Raw genomic sequence first — 16952 nt, 5'->3', positions numbered from 1 at the left:
GAGAAAAGAAGTCTCAGGGGAGCCATGACCCTATCTTCAAATCACTGAGGAACTGTCAGATGTAATTTAATTCAATTCAACAAACTGTTAAGTGCCTATTATATATAAGATACTGTACTAGAAGAACCAGAAACAAAGTTTACTATGGATTTAGAAATGTAAGTGATCTTTTAGGTCAGCTATTCTAACACTCTCATTTTACAAATGAGGAAACTGAGGTTCAGAGAGGTTAAATGACTTGCCCAGGAGTCATACAGCTAGTAAGTGACAAAGATGGAGTTTGAACCCAAGTCTTCCCGTCCCAAGTCCAATACTATCTACCACACCATGCATATGCACATCAATTAGAGAATGACTAAACAAATTGTGGTTACATGAATATAATGGAACATTACTGTGCTATATAGAATGGTGGATATGGTGAATACAGAAAAGCATGGAAAACTTATATGAATTGATGCAAAGTGGAAGTAAGCAGAACCAGAAAAATAATACACACCCAATACTACAATAATGCAAATGGTTAGATGAGTCACCTAGATGGCTCAATTGATAGAGTGCTAGACCTAGAGTCAGAAAGACCTGAGTTCAATTCCAACCTCAGACACTCACTAGCTATGTGATCCTGGACAAGTCATTTAACCTCTGTTTGCTTTAATCCACTGAAGTTGGAAATGGCAAACTACTCCAATATCTTTGCCAAGAAAATCCCATGGACAGTACTGATGTTCTCATGGGATCATGAAGAGTCAGATATAACTGAAGGACTGAACAACGGCAAAATTACAGTAAGTAGGCATGGCCTCTGAAGGTAGTTGAAAAAAAAATGCCTCACTTTCCCTATTTGTGGAAGCAAGCGAATATAAGTGTAGAATATTATATATGATGTCAAACATAATAAGTGTGTTGGTTGATTTTGCTGAATTTCATTATTTTCTTCCTTTCTTGTTACAAGGGATGGCTTTCTGGATGAGGGAGGTAAATTGTTTTGAAATGGAAGTGATTAAAAAGCAAAAGGTATCCATAAAAAATAGATTTTTTTAAAGTAGAACATGTTTCTTCAGGATGTCTGGGTTCCCTACCATTAGAAATATTCAAGGAGAGAGAGGCTGGGTGACCACTTTTCAGGGATGTTGTGGAAGATGCATTGGATGTGAGTTTGGAGTAAATTACTTATATTTGCAAATTTGTTAAATCTATTAAATGTAACAATTTGTAACTGTGGACAAACAAAATCACTGAACTACACGTACCTTTTAACCCAGCAGTACCACTACTAGGTCTTTATACACCAAAGAGATCAAAGAGAGAGAATAAAACCCCACATGTACAAAAATATTTATCAACAGCTCGTTTTGTAATGGCAAAGAACTAGAAACTAAAGGAGTGCCCAATGACCAGGGAATGGTCAATTATTGTGCTGTAAGAAATTATAAAGGAGAAGTTTCAGAGAAACCTGAGAAAACATATATGAACTAATTCAGACTGAAGTAGACAGAACCAGGAGAACAATTTATATAATAACAACATTGTAAAAACAAACAGTTTTGAAAGATTTAGGATCTCTGATCAATGTAATGACTAACTACAATTCCAGAGGATTCACATGTCACCCATCCTCCCAACAGAAAGGTGATAGCTTCAGTGCAGATTGAGACGTATTTTTGGACATGGACAACAAGTGGATTTGTTTTGTTTTACTATGCATATTTGTTACAAGGGTTTTGTTTTTCTCTTTTTTTTTAAATTGAGGATATGAGAAGATAGGAGAGAAAGAGAAAATATATTTTTGTTCATTGAAAAAAATAAATTTTAAAAAGAAATTAAAGGTGGGGAAACAACGAGGGGGTTGTCACCTTGATTCCATCTTTCCCTGAATTCTATATGAGCTTCTCATTATCTCTATTTCTACCCCCTTATAGACAGGCACTGTGAGTTGCTTAGATTTCATACTTAGGGAATTGACACTTAGCAAATGTTAGACTGTATAGTCCATTGGTCAGAGCACTGAACTACTTGACTGGGAACTAGCCACTAGAGGGCAACAGAAGCCTTTGAGCAGCTCTTACTAGAAAGGACCTTAGAAATCATCTAGATGAACCCCCTCGTTCTCCTGCTTTAGAAGCTAAAGTCCTAGAGAGTCCTAGAGAGAGAGGACTTGTTTTTCCCCAGGCCACACAAGCAGTAAGTTACAGAGTAGGAATTTGAACCCATGTCTTCTGATTAAAAATTCAGTGATTATACCACACTGTCTCCTTACTCTGTCTTTAGTGGGGTCATTCTCCTTGGTCTTCTCAGTCACTTTCTCTTAGGTCACTAATACCAGCTCCAGCCTTGACCTTCTGCCATATTCCTACCACATTTGTATTATTCTGTTGGCAGTAAAGATACCTTTCTGTAAGAACACAAACTGGTATAGCACAAACCCAATGTCTGGAGAACCAGGGACCAAGGATATAATATAATAAATATCTGGTCACATATGTCTATCTTTGGTATCTTGGACAAATGCTTAACTTCTCTGGGCCTCAGTTTCCTCCCTCAATAAAATTAGAAAACTGGATTAGATGACCTCTAAGGTCCCTATCAGTTCTAAGTTTAAGCCAGCTCTATCCATCATGTTGCCCCACTCTCTCACTGTTTTTCTCAACTCCTTTCTCTCCCACCCCATGCTGATAGTTGGATTCACAAGGTCTATGTCACTTCTTCTTGGGTAAGGGAATCTAGCTACATTTAATATATACATCCCATTCTATTACCAAAGGCCTATCGATCTTACTTCTTGAACATCAAAGACCAACAAATATATTTTCTGTCTTTAATATAGAATGAAATAAATGCCAGTGATGAAAGGCTGCCTGTTCACCTTTAAACAGGCAGCATTCTCAACTTGGAATATCTCTGGAAGGCCTGCCCCTTCTCCAATTGGTGAGTTCCTACTACAGCCTCCATCTTGTGGAGAGGCCCAAACTGATTGGCCTTGTTCCTGGCTTCTAGACTTCAAAATCATGCCAGGGAAGGGAACCTATCTTCCCAACTTTCAGCTCCTTTTTTGTGTTGTTGTGCAGAGTTCTGTTGACAGCAAGGTTACCTTTCTTTGAGGACAGCAACTAGTACAGCACAAATCCAGGGTCTGTAGAACCAGGGACCAAAGTATTTGTTGTTGTTCAGTCATTTTTTAGTTGCATTCGCCTCTTCATGACCCCATCTGGGATTTCCTTGGCAAAGATACTGGAGTGGTTTGCCATTTCCTTCTCCAGTTCATTTTACAGATGAGGAACTAAGGCAAACAGTGTTAAATGACTTGCCCAAGGTTATATGGCTAGTAAGTGTCTGAGGCCAGATTTGAACTCAGGAAGATGGGTCTTTCAGACTCCAGGCCCAGTATTCTAACTACTGGATCACCCAGCTGCCTAACCAAAGTATACAGTATAATAAATCCATGGGTTCTTGGGCAGTTGGTTAACTCAGGGGTGGGGAACCTGTGGCTTCAAGACCACACATGGCCTTCTAGGCCCTTGGGTGCAGCCCTTTGACTGAGTTCAAGTTTTACAGAACAAATCCTTTTATTTAAGGGGATTTGTTCTGTGAAGTTTGGATTCAGTCAAAGGACCATACTTGAGGACCTAGAGGGCTACATGTGGCCTCAAGGCCATAGGTTCCCCACCCCTGGTTTAACTTCCCTCCAATTAGATTGTAAGGTCCTTGAGGGCTTGTATTTATTTCCCCAAACCTTAGTACATTCAGTGCCTGACATATAGTAAGCGCCTAATAAATGCTTGTTTCCTCCTTCCTTAATATAGCTTTGTCTAGTGTCTTGCTGTGACACATCTAAATTTAAAAATCAAATTTCTTTCTTTTCTCCACAAATTCAAAATAGATAGAAACTTAGATCCTGCGAATCAGAATAGTTTTAGAATGACCTTAATTTAGAAAGGTCAAGGTCATCCACTGTATCCTGGCTCATCGTCAGTTATCTTAACCTTTGTCCTGCCACTGGACTTTGATTTATGACTCTGGAAGAGAAAATGAGGCTAATGACTTTGTGTGATTTTGCCTCACTTAAATACAGTTCACTTGCAAGTCAAGACATCACTCTCATGATGGCCTTGGTCTTGGTCTTCTTCGAAAAGGAAGGATGAACAGCAACAGCAACAAAAAGCCATCTAGTCCAATTACACCATTTTACAGATGAGGGAACCAAAGCACAGAGACGTGAATTGATTTGCTCAAGGCCACACAGATAGTGAATGGAAAAGCCTGGATTCTAATCCAATGTTCTTTCCATTACACACTGCTGTCTCTCAAAAGCAGGGAAGGGTCAGTCATGTTCTGCTTGGTCCTAGAAGTCAGAACTAGGAGTAATGGGTGGAAATTATAGACAGAGAGACGAATTTAAGTTCAGCTTAAGGGAAATCTTCCACACAATTGGAGTTCTCCCAAAATGCCAAACTGAAAGGCAGTCTCAGAACATAGTAAATTCCCTATCCCTAGAGTGATCTTTGAATGGAAACCACTCATCAGAGATGCTGCGGAGGTGATTCCTATCCAGGTAGGGGTTGAATTAGATGGCTCCTAAGACTCCTTAGAGAGGTAGCAGCATTGTGTTGTATGGCAGTGGTGTCAGACTCAAAAAGAAATAGTGCCACTAGTTTTCAAACGGAATGTTATCTAAGTTTTATTGGTTTTTTTCATTTATTTTGTTCACTATTTCCCAATTACATTTTAATGTGGATTAGGCTACACTAGGGAGTGTTGCTGGGACTCTTCAGCATTCGGGCAGTATATCTGTGTCATGGATAAAGAACTGGGCTCGCTGTGAAGTCCTGGGTTCCAATCCCATTTCTGTTGCTTCTTAGTTATGTGACCATAAGAAAATCACGTAAGCTCTTTGAGTTTCAGTTTCCTCATCTGCAAAACTGGATAAAATGTCAACTACCTCCTAGGATTGTTGTGGGGTTCAAATGACATAATGGAGTTAAAGCACTATGTCAATGTCAGTCATTATTATTATTCTTTCCAGCCTTGAGATTCTCTGACGCTGCAATCATCTTTCTTTAATCAGATCTTTCTAGGATGGTTTCAGGGACTATGAGAAAACCAGGGGCTATGAACATTGATTAGTGAATTTAAAGATTTCAGAAAAATCTAGGAATACTCATATGAACTGATGCAAAGTGGAGTAAGCAGAACCAGAACACTGTACCCAGTAACAGTAATAGTATTACAATGATCAACTGTGAAAGACTTAGCTACTGTGATCAATACGATGATCCATGACAATTCCAAAGGATTCATGATGAAAAATGCTATCCACCTCCAGACAGAGAACTGATAAACTCTGAATGCAGACTGAAGCATATTTTTTCACTATATTTTTCTTGCCTTTTTTTGCAACATGGACTAATTTGGAAATAATGTTTTGCATGATTTCATATGTATAATAGGCATCATATTGCTGGAGGGAGAGAGAGAATTTGGAACTCAAAATTTAAAATGAATCTTTAAAAAAAATCAAGTCCTTCTGCTGGATTAGTTGAGAAGCAGTCCACCAGACTGTTGCGCATTCCTCAGAACAGAAGCCTTCAGATACTTAATAGTCCCAACCACATGGGACTGTGTCTTGAGCCCTCTCAGCCCTGAGATGCCGAAGTTCTGAACCTTTCCCTCACCTTGATTCTCCTTTCTTCCATGCAGAGCATGAGAAAAGCAAAGCAGCTAAGCACTGATTACACCTTGTGTTTTACATTCTGCATGGAAGCCACTGACATTTTGAAGTCCCTGAGTATTTCAGTTCTTGCTCCATGCTGGGCTCTATCAAAAGTCAGACTAGAAGGGGAGGGGTGAGAGTAAGAAGAGCTTCTGTCTCCCCCACCCCCACCTCCCAGCCTAAGCTACAACACAAAGACCTTACAATTAAAATTCCTTTCTACCTGCCCAGTGTGAGGAAAACCCTGGAAAAACCTGCCTGACAGACACCTCGGTAATTGCCTATGTGGCTGTTTCTCAGCAGCTTGGCTGCTACGGGGTCAGAGGATGGAGCCAATTTGGTATTCAGAGAGAGATGGGAGGGTCAGGAAGTGGAGGCACTTGCTCAATACTCACATCAGAGCTGGGCAGAATCTTCCTCGAGCCCCAAAAGCCTAGTGTTGGCCATGTAACAAGAGTTCAACATCAGAGCTTAATACCAAGTGGGCCCCACTGGGGGCTGGGGGTCAGAGGAGGGAGGACAAGGGGCACTATTTAATACTACTTTTCACTTTGATCTTTGTGTCCTCAGTGCCTGGCAAATAGTAAGCACTTAACAAATACTTGTTGATTTGACTGATTGATATGCACATGTCTTTAATACCAGAAAATTTCCCTCTCCATGGCAGCACCATGTAACAGAAACTAAAGAATCCTGGCCGAGCGTCAAAAGCCTGAGTTCTAAGAGAAGAATGAGGAAGAAACAGCGTCATGAAAATCCAGGGAGAAATGATTGTCTAGGAGGGAATAGTCAACAACATCAAATGCTTCAGAGGTCAAATGCGGTTGAGAGAGATGAAGACTTAGAAAAGTCTTTGGGATTCAGCAATTAAGAGATCACTGGTAACCTTAGAGGGAGCACTTTCAGCAGAATTATGAGGTTCAAAGCTAGATTGTAAAGGAATGAGATGCTCATAAGAAGAGAGAAAATACAAGCCACAGAAGTAAATGACGTTTTCTAAGGGTTTTGACTGTGAACGAGAGGAGAGATATTGGACAGTAGTTTGAGAGGATGGTAAAATCAAGTACAAGGGTTTTTTTGTTTGTTTGTTTTGTTTTTTGTTTTTGAGGATGAAAAAACCTTCAGCATGTTTGTAGGCAGCAAGGGAAAATAGGGAAAAATTGAAAATTAGAGAGATAGAGATAATTGTAGGGACAAGCTGCCAGAGGATGCAGGAGAGGATGGGATTCAGGGCACACAGATAGTGAGGTCAGACTTGGCAAGGAAAAAGACTACCTTTTAATCAGAAACTGGAAAGAGAAAAGGAACCTTGGGAAGAATAAATGAGTATGAGGCATAAGATCTCCTGAAAAGCTCCAGAGAGTAATCTCAGGGTTGCTGAAGGTCCTCAAGACAGGGACAGGGTAAGAGCAGGAGCTCATCCTTCTAAATGTAAGGAAGATTTCTCTCTGATCAAATGACCTCAGCCTAAGCAAGGACATCATGGTCAGATTTGCAGTGGTAAGATCATAAATCTGGAGCTGGGGACCTCAGAGGTCATCTGGTCCAAATTCCTCATTCTATAGAGGCCCAAAGTCCCACAAGTAAGTGATAGAGCCAGGACTTGGACCCAAGCTCCATAACTCTAGATTCAGCACTCCAGTTAACTGAACCATCCTACTAGTGGCCAGGGATGGGATGATGTTCTTGAAGTAGTTTATAACAAGGGTGCTTTGGGTGGCTGCTGCTATCTTCCAAGTGAATAGCCAGAGACTATGATCCCATGTTCCTGGATTTTCTCCAATTATACAATTCTAGTATACTTAAGGCTTAAATTGCACCCAGTTCTAGTTAGAATTCCAGCAAGCTTGATGAGGAAGCATAGTTATAATTCCACCTTCCTCATCCTGAGTTGACTTTACTATTTAATTTTTAGAGACCCTCTTTTGGCTACTTATCCATGTTCCCTGAACCCATGGCCTCACCAGTAATGACAGCTGTCATATCAGACTCTTTGTTTTGAAAACCCCTACACAGAATTTGACTTCCAGGACCCAAGATGGTGGAGTGAGTTGCTATCACTCTCCCTTTTTGACCTCTTAAAAAAAACAGAAAATGGCACCTCAGGAAAAATCCTGGAACAGTGGAGCCAGCAGAAATATGGGGGTGGAGCAATCTCTTAGCCCGGGAAATTTGGAGGATCAGCAAGAAAGGTCCCTTTCACTAAGCTAAAAGGGGAGCACATTTCAGAACAGAAAGTATCCCAGCAAGGCAGCAGCAAACCAGTGGGAGATCCTGAGCCTCAGGGTGGTGGAGCAGGCAAATGCCAACACCAGGACCCACACACATACACAAACACACACATGCACACACGCATGCATGCACATACAGATGCCTTGGCATAGCCAAGGGAACCATCAGACTCCAGTTTGGACGGGTAGTTGCCCTCCAGCAGCCAGACCTTCCCATGCTTCAGCACAGCTCTGGGGAAACACAGAAAAAAACCCGCCTTGCCTCAACACATGCCAGACATCACCACTAGGAACCCAACTCAGCACCAGATAACCTGTCAGACCCCTACAGCCTCAAGCTGCCAGCACCTGAGGCCCCAGCATACAAAACTAGTGACCAGGCCCCTGGCTCCCAGCACAAGAAGCTTGGGACCATGCCCCTTGTGCTCCAGCAGGAGAGCTCAACTTTAAAAGCCAGGAAATAGGCAAACAACATGAGCAAGAAGCAGAAAAGAACACTGATCATAGAGAATTATTATGGTGACAGGGAAGACCAAAATACAAACTAAGAAGAGGACAACATTTTCAATATACCTACATCTGAAACCTCAAAGGAAAATGTAAATTGATTTCAAGCCCAAAATGTCTTCTTGGAAGACTTCAAGAAGGATTTTTAAAAGTCAAATAAAGCCGAAAGAAAAATAAATTTAAAAAAAAGTCAAATAATAGAAGTAGAAGAAAAACTGGGTAAAGAAATGAGAGGTATGCAAGAGAGAGTCAACAACTTGGAAAAGGAAGGACAAAAAATGACTAAAGAAAACAACTCCTTAAAAAATACAATTGGCTGAATGGAAAATAAGGTCCGAAAATCCACTGAAGAGAAGAACTCCTTTAAAAAGTAGAATTGACCAAGTGGAAAGGGAGGTACAAAAGCTAACTGAAGAAAACAATTCGTTAAAAATAAGAATTGGGCAAGTGGAAGCTAATGACTCCAAGAAACATCAAGAATCAGTCATACAAAATCAAAAGAATGAAAAAATAAAAGAAAATGTAAAATACCTCATTAGAAAAACAACTGACCTGGAAAATAGATCCAAGAGAGATAATTTAAGAATTATTGGTCTACCTGAAAGCCATAATCAAAAAAAGAGCCTGGACAGCATCTTTCAAGAAATTATCAAGGAAAACTGCCCTGAGGTCCTAGAATCAGAGGGTAAAGTAGTCATTTTTAAGAATCCACTGATCACCTCCTGAAAGAGATCCCAAAATGAAAATGCCAAGGAATATTGTGACCAAATTCCAGAAATTATCAAGTCAAGGAGAAAATACTTTAAGCAGCCAGAAAGAAATAATTTGAATATCATGGAACCACAGTCAGGATTACATGGGACCTAGCATCTTCTACATTAAAGAATTAGAGGAGGGCAGCTAGGTGGCGCGGTGGATAGAGCACCAGCCCTGAAGTCAGGAGTACCTGAGTTCAAATCCGGCCTCAGACCAAACACTTGACACTTACTAGCTGTGTGAGCCTGGGCAAGTCACTTAACCCCAACTGCCTAAAAAAAAAAAAAGAAGAAGAAGAAGAATTAGAGGGCTTGGAATATGATATTCTGGAAAGCAAAGGAGTTTGGATTACAACCAAGGATCAACCTCCCAGCAAAATTGAGAATAATCTTTCAGAGATATAGATGGATATTCAATGAAATAGGGGACTTCCAAAACTTCCTGATGAAAAGACCAGAGATCAACAGAAAATTTGATCTTTAAATACAAGACTCAAGAGAGGCATAAAAAGGTAAACAGGAAAGAAAAAAAAATGTTATTCAATAATGGTAAACTGTTTACATCCCTACAAGGGAAGATGATACTTGTAACTCTTGAGAGCTGTATCTTTATTATGACATTTAGAAGGGTTAAACATAGACAGAGGATATGGGTATAAGTGACTTCAATGTGATGATAAAAAAATTAATTAAGGGGTGAAAAAAGGATTGTACTGGGAGAAGAGGAAAGGAGGAGACAGAAGAGGGTAAATTACATCACATGAAGAGGCACAAAGACCTATTATAGTAGAGGGAAAGAAGGGAGGCAGGTGAGCATTGTTTGAACTTTACTCTCATCAGATTTGGCTCAAAGAGGGAATAATATACACACTCACTTGGGTATAGAAATCTATCTTACCCTAAAGGATGTAGGAATATAGAAAGCTATCTTACCCTATAGGAAGTAGGAGGGGAAAGGGGAAAGAAAAGAGAGGGGAGCTGATAGAAGAGAGGGCAGATTGAGGGGGGTGGTAGTCAGAAGCAAAACACTTCTGAAGAGGGAGAGGGAAAAAGGAGAGAGAAAAGTATAAATGGGATGGGATGAGGAACAGGATGGAGAGAAAGACACAGTTAGTTATCATAACTGTGAATGTGAATGGGATGAACTCTCCCATAAAATGGAAATGAATAACAGAATAGATTTAAAACCATAATCCTACAATATGTTGTTTACAAGAAACACATCTGAAGCAAAGAGATACACACAGTAAAAGTAAAAGGCTGGAGCAAAATATATTATGCTTTAGCTGAAGTAAAAAAAAAGCAGAGGTAGAATCCTGATCTCAGACAAAGCAAAAGCAAAAATAGATCTAATTAAAAGAGATAAGGAAGAAAACTATATCCTGCTAGGAGGTACCATAGACAATGAAGTAATATCAATACTAAGCATATATGCACCAAGTGGTACAGCATCCAAATTCTTAGAGGAGAAGTTAAGTGAGTTACAAGAAGAAATGGACAGCAAAACTATACTAGTGGGAGACCTCAACCTCCCCTCTCAGAACTAGATAAATCTAACCACAAAATAAACAAGAAAGAACTTAAGGAGGTGAGTAGAATTTTAGAAACGTTAGATATGGTAGACCTCTGGAGAAAATTGAATGGGCATAGAAAGGAATATACCTTTTATTCAGTGGTATGTGGAATCTACACAAAAAGTGACCATGTACTAGAGCATAGAAACTTCACAATCCAATGCAGAAAGGCAGAAATAATAAATGCATACTTTTCAGATCATGATGCAATAAAAATTACATGTAATAAAGGCCCATGGAAAGATAAACTAAAGACTAATTGGAAACTAAACAATCTAATCCTAAAGAATGAGTGGGTCAAACAACAAATCATGGAAACAATCAATAACTTCATCTTAGGATGACAATAATGAGACAACATACCAAAACTTATGGAATGCAGCCAAAGCAGTTCTTGGGGTAAATCTTATGTCTCTAAATGCATACATAAATAAAATGGAGAAAGAAGAGACCAATGAATTGGGCATGCAACTAAAAAAGCTAGAAAACAAACAAATTAAAAATCCCCAATTAAATACCATATTAGAAATTCTGAAAATCTAAGGAGAGATTAATAAAATTGAAATTAAGAAAACTATTGAACTAATAAATACAACTAAGACCTGGTTTTATGAAAAAAAACAATAAAATAAATAAACCTTTGGTTAATTTTATTCTAAAAAAAGAAAGAAGAAAACCAAATTACCAGTATCAAAAATGAAATGGGTGAATTCACCAGCAATGAAGAGGAAAGTCACTACACCACCTAGCTGCCCTTATGTAGATTTTTTTACCTAGATCAGAATTTGTTTATTGTACATCACAGTATAATCCACGGGCCCTGAAGTCAGGAGGACATGAGTTCAAATCCATCCTCAGATATTTATTAGCTGTGTGACCTTGAGCAAGTCACTTAACCCCAATTGCCTCCAGAAAGAAAGAAAGAGAGAGAAACAGAGAAAGAGAGAAGAAAAACCCTATGTAAGCTTATGACTCCATCAACTCTGGGCCTTCAACTGGGGAATACATCTCACTACCTGTACCAGGGGGTGCGCCTTATCACCCAGCATGTTGCCCCAAGGAACAGTAGGGACAAGGGAAGCCACATGGAACTCTGTCCCTCTCTGTATCTTTTCGTACCCTCCATACCTTCCTAGGCTATGCTTGGCTATGAATATCAATAAACCATTCTAGCCCATTCCAATGTCTGTTGTGTGCCATTCACCTGAACTCCACCTTAAATTTATAGAATACAAGAAAGTGATCTCTCTCAAGAGAAAGATTTAGCTTTTCTGCCATGCACAGGAAAAATTAAAAGAATTCATGGTATTTTGCTTTGGTGTTTCCAGAGGCTCTGTCCATCCATAGCTGGTCCATACATACTCATGAGCAAAGCCAGAACAATATTTTTGTGTTTCTTAGGTGAGGTTTATCAAAAGTCAAAGCTGGAAGGAACCATAGGGACCACCTGGTTCAACATTCTGATTTTCCAAATGGGGAACAGCAGCTCAGAAAGAAGTGACTTGCCAAAGATCACAAAGGTAGGAAGTAGCAAAGCCAATGTTAAAAGCCAGGTCTTGAGAGAACAAATTATGTCTTGGACACCTACTAATGTATATGGCCCTGGATAACTCCCTTTATTTCATCTTATAATGGGAATGATAACAACACTTGCACCATTCACCTCACAGAGTTCTTATGAAGAGTTTTATTTAAGTACTACATAAATGCAAGATGTTATTATTATGATTATATCAATTGACAAGAATTTATTAAGAACCCCTTACACACCAAGCACCACAAATATTAACCCTTTATAATAACACCTAAAACTTGCCTTCTTAGTTCAGATCATTGATTTCATCAGCTCAGGGGAACGTCTCATGAGGAAACTCCCTCCACTGAAAAGCAGATGAGTAACTTGTCTGTAACTTCAATTCTTAAAGAATTTCATTTATCATGTTGGAGAAGATGTGGGAAAATTGGAACACTAATGCATTGTTTGTGGAATTGTGAAATGATCCAACCATTTTGGAGAGCAATTTGGAACTATGCCCAAAGGACTACAAAAATGTACATACCCTTTGATCCCTTTTCTAGGGATGTATCCCAAAGAGATCATAAAAATGGGAAAAGGACCCACAAGTACAAAAATATTTATAGCAGCTCTTTTTGTGGTGGCAAAGAATTGGAAATCAAGGGGATGCTCATCAATTGGGGAATGATTGAACAAGTTGTGGCATATGAATGTAATGGAATACTATTGTGATATAAGAAATGATGAGTAGGCAGACCAGAAAAACCTGGAAAGACCTGTATGGACTGATGCTGAGTGAAGTGAGCAGAACCAAGAGAATGTTATACACAGTAACAGCAATGTTGTACATAACTAACTTTGATAAACTTAGCCCTTCTCAGCAATGCAAGGATCTAAGACATCTCCAAAAGTCTCGAGATGGAAAATGCTATCCACATTCAAAGAAAGAACTATGGAGTTTGAATGCAGATTGAAGCATGCTATTTGCTCTTTTTTTTTCTTCTGTTGTGTTTTGTTTCCTCTTTCTTGTGGTTCCTTCTATTGGTTCTAATTCTTCTTTACAACATGACTAATGTGAAAATATGCTTAATAGGAATGTATATGTATAGCCTATATCAGATTGCATGCCATCTTGGGAGGGACGTGGGGAGAGAGGGGGAGAAAAATTTAAAACTCAAAAGCTTATGGAAGTGATTATTGATAAATCAAAACAAAATAATAAGAAAACAATAATTCACCTCAATGTATAAAATTTATGGTATGCTAAAATGTGAAAGTAAGCGACATTTAAGCATAATGTCCAAATTTTGAGACCAAAGTCATGATATCTAAAAAAAAAATTATCAAAGAAACCTACAATAAATTAAAAGCAGATTTTTTTAAAATTTTAATTTATCACAAATTAAATGCCTGTGTCATGGAGAGTAAAATATTCTCTGACCAATACAGCCCCAGCTACCTAAGATACATGTATGCCAAGACTAATAAGCCCAGAGACTGAGCATTAACCCTCTTCAGGTTCTTGCTGGACTGGGACAATTAGGATTAGGTCTTTGATAAATCAGTTAACAAGTTCACTGTTTTTGTTAAATTGCTTTTTTTCTTTCTTTTTCATCTTTGTTATAAAGGATGGCCCACTGAATGGGGGTAGGGCAGAAATATATTCAGAAATTAATGTGGAATAAAAAGATAACAATCTCAATTAAAATATATATTTTTTTATAAATCAATCAACAAATATCCATTATTCACCAACTATGTGTCAGGTACTACACTGGTTGCTGGGATACAAACACAAAAATGAAACAATCTCTGCCTCTAAGAAGCTTACACTCTTTCAGGATGAACATATATACATATGAATAAATACAATATATATTTGTAGGATGTATGTGTGTGTGTGTTATGTTGCCCGTGCAGGCTATGTGTACTCACATGGATCTGTCAGGATATGGTTGAAGAGAGGCATAAAGAGATATCTCTAGTATCTCCTCCACCCACCTTCTCCAAAGGAATCTTGATTCTCACCAAGAGGTGAAGAAGGAGATTGGCACTAGAATCTGACCACCCTCCTCTGTTCACAGAAAGTGGGTATCAGGCTAAAATTATGTATCTGCCTTCCCTAAATGTTATTTAGGCAAAGAATTTTTAGGTTCAAGCTAGGCTCCTATTTTCTGTCCCTTGACAGGGGAGGGATGTCCCAAAGTATATGTCCAAAGTTTGGCTCCCTTCCCATCAAATGCCAATTCTTCAAAGATCATAAGTAGCAAATAGCAAATAAACCCATTTATCCAAGACAAGAGTGAACAGATCATTTATCCAAGAACAAGAGTGAAGAAATCAAAGAAGGTATACAGATTAGAATACACCACACAATACACAGAGTGAATAAGCTCTTCTACTAGGGGCAAGATATCTCAGCTGAGAGACAGAAAGAGAAAGAAGAGAAAGAGACAGAGACACAGGTGCTGATTTCTCTACATGTCAGCTTCTTCATAGAGTCTTTCTCTCTTTTCAAGGACTTCTCACTGTAGAGAATCTAGAACCATGTGTATTTTCTCTCTAAAATAGGGGAAAGGAAGGAGGATGGGAACAAGCATTTATCAAGGGCCTGCTCTGTTCCAGGCACTGTGTTAAATGCTTTGCAAATATCTCATTTGATCCTCACAACAACTCTGTGAGGTAGAAGCTATTATCATCCCCATTTTTTTTTACAGTTGACATAACTAAGGCAGATAGAGGTTAAGTGACTTCCCCAGGATTACGCAGCTAGAAAATATCTCAGGTTAAATTTGAACTGAGAACTTCCTGACTCCAGGTCCAGAGCCCTATCCACTGAGCCACCTAGGTAGAAGCCAGAAAACCAAGATCTCTCCTCTACAAAGCTGTCACCAACTGCCATGGCATTGGAGCATTGAGTAATTGATCTCCATCAACAGGAGAGTCTTGGGAAATTGGGCTTTGAGCCTAGGTTGCTTCTACAAAGTCACTCGGAGGAGCACTAGCATCTGGGAGATCAGAAAGGGCATCATAGATCTCTCCTTTCATCTCCTCTCCTCTCCTCTCCCCTCCCCTCCCCTCATCACACTGGAGATGAGTCTGGAAGGTAACTGAAGAGTCTAAGAGGTAGAATTGAGGAAGGAGTGAAATCCAAACATGAGGATTGGCCTGTGCAAAGGGATGGAGACCAGAGACGAATGTAGGCCAACTCGGCTTGGATGCAGAGTGTGGGAAGCAGTATAAGTCTGGAATGAATGACTGGAGGCACCAAACAGAAGAGAGGCAACATAGCACTGCAGAAAGAACACCGGTTCTACAGTCAGCGGACTTCCTCTGCCTTCTTGTTAATTCCTTGGTTTTCTCCCTCACCCCAATTTAACAAGCTTGCTCCTAAGATAACATCACTGGAAAACCAATATCCTTCCAGTCACCCAGTTTGAAACCTTGGAATCATCCACTACTCTACCTTCTCTCTTGTCCCAACACATCCAACCAGTTGTAAGTCCTATGGATTCCACGATCTCTCTTATATTCCCCTTTTCTCCACTCACACAGCTGCCATTCTAGTTCAGTACTTCATCATCCCTCCCCTGGACTATTTATTCTAAGAGCCTGCTTGTTGAACTCTTAGCTCCCTTTTCCAACTCCTCCTCCACAGAGCCAATGTTGACTAGTGAAAACTGGTTCAGTTAGTACAGCCCCAGCTCCCTAAGACACATGTATGCCAAGACTAACAAAGGGAGAGACTGGGCATTAACCTCCTTCAGTCTCTTGCTAGATTGGCACAATTAGTGTCAGGTTTCCCATATCCTTATCCCTCATTCCTCACTGTATTAGGCAATTTAGAAAAGACTTCATTGGTCCTATACATAACAGACTGGACTCTGCTGGCAGTATGCTGCCCCTATGATCAAACCTCTATGTAAGTCTGATCCCTTGAGAGGCTCTGGGCATTAGAGTACAGCATGGATACCATGGCACCAATTTTTTCTTCTTTCTTTTCACTCCCATTCCCCCTCCATTATGTGCTACCCAGCATGGGAATGAAGGTCCACTCATCAAGACCGAGCTGCTACTGTTCTCCTTGTGAGCAGCGACAAAGTTTGTTCAAAGCTGCCCCTGTGCAGTTGCTCTTCCTCTGGACTCCTTTGCACTGCTAGGGCTGACAAAATAATCCTCCTAAAGCAGTCTGATCAGGCCAATCCCCTGCTCAAAAACCTTCAAAGTCTCCCTATTACTATAGCAAGCCTCAGCTTTGCAGTTAAAGCCCCATTTGGCTTCAACCACCTTTCAGGTTATTACTCCCCTTTCTATTCTGAGCATCAACAGGACCGGCTTATTTGTCTTTCCTGCCTCAGTGTTTGCACTGGTATGCACGTACACTCTCACCTCGGACACTTAAAATTCCTAGCTTTCTCCAAGGGTCAATCAGCTCACGTACCTCCTGCTACAGCCTACAGGAAGCCTTTCCTGATTCTGCCAGTCATTAGCAATCTCTCTCTTCTCAAATGATTCTATTTTAAACTTATCTATATACATATAGTACCCCGACCCCCAGAAAATGTAAATTCCCTGAATGCGAGGTCTGGCCTGTTTTTTGTTTTGTCGCTTACACACACACACACACACACACACACACACACACACACACACACACAC

Source organism: Vombatus ursinus, unplaced genomic scaffold (genome assembly GCF_900497805.2).
Source record: "Vombatus ursinus unplaced genomic scaffold, bare-nosed wombat genome assembly UNPS02010284.1, whole genome shotgun sequence".
NCBI lineage: Eukaryota > Metazoa > Chordata > Mammalia > Diprotodontia > Vombatidae > Vombatus > Vombatus ursinus.
Note: the sequence above shows the minus strand (reverse complement) of the source record.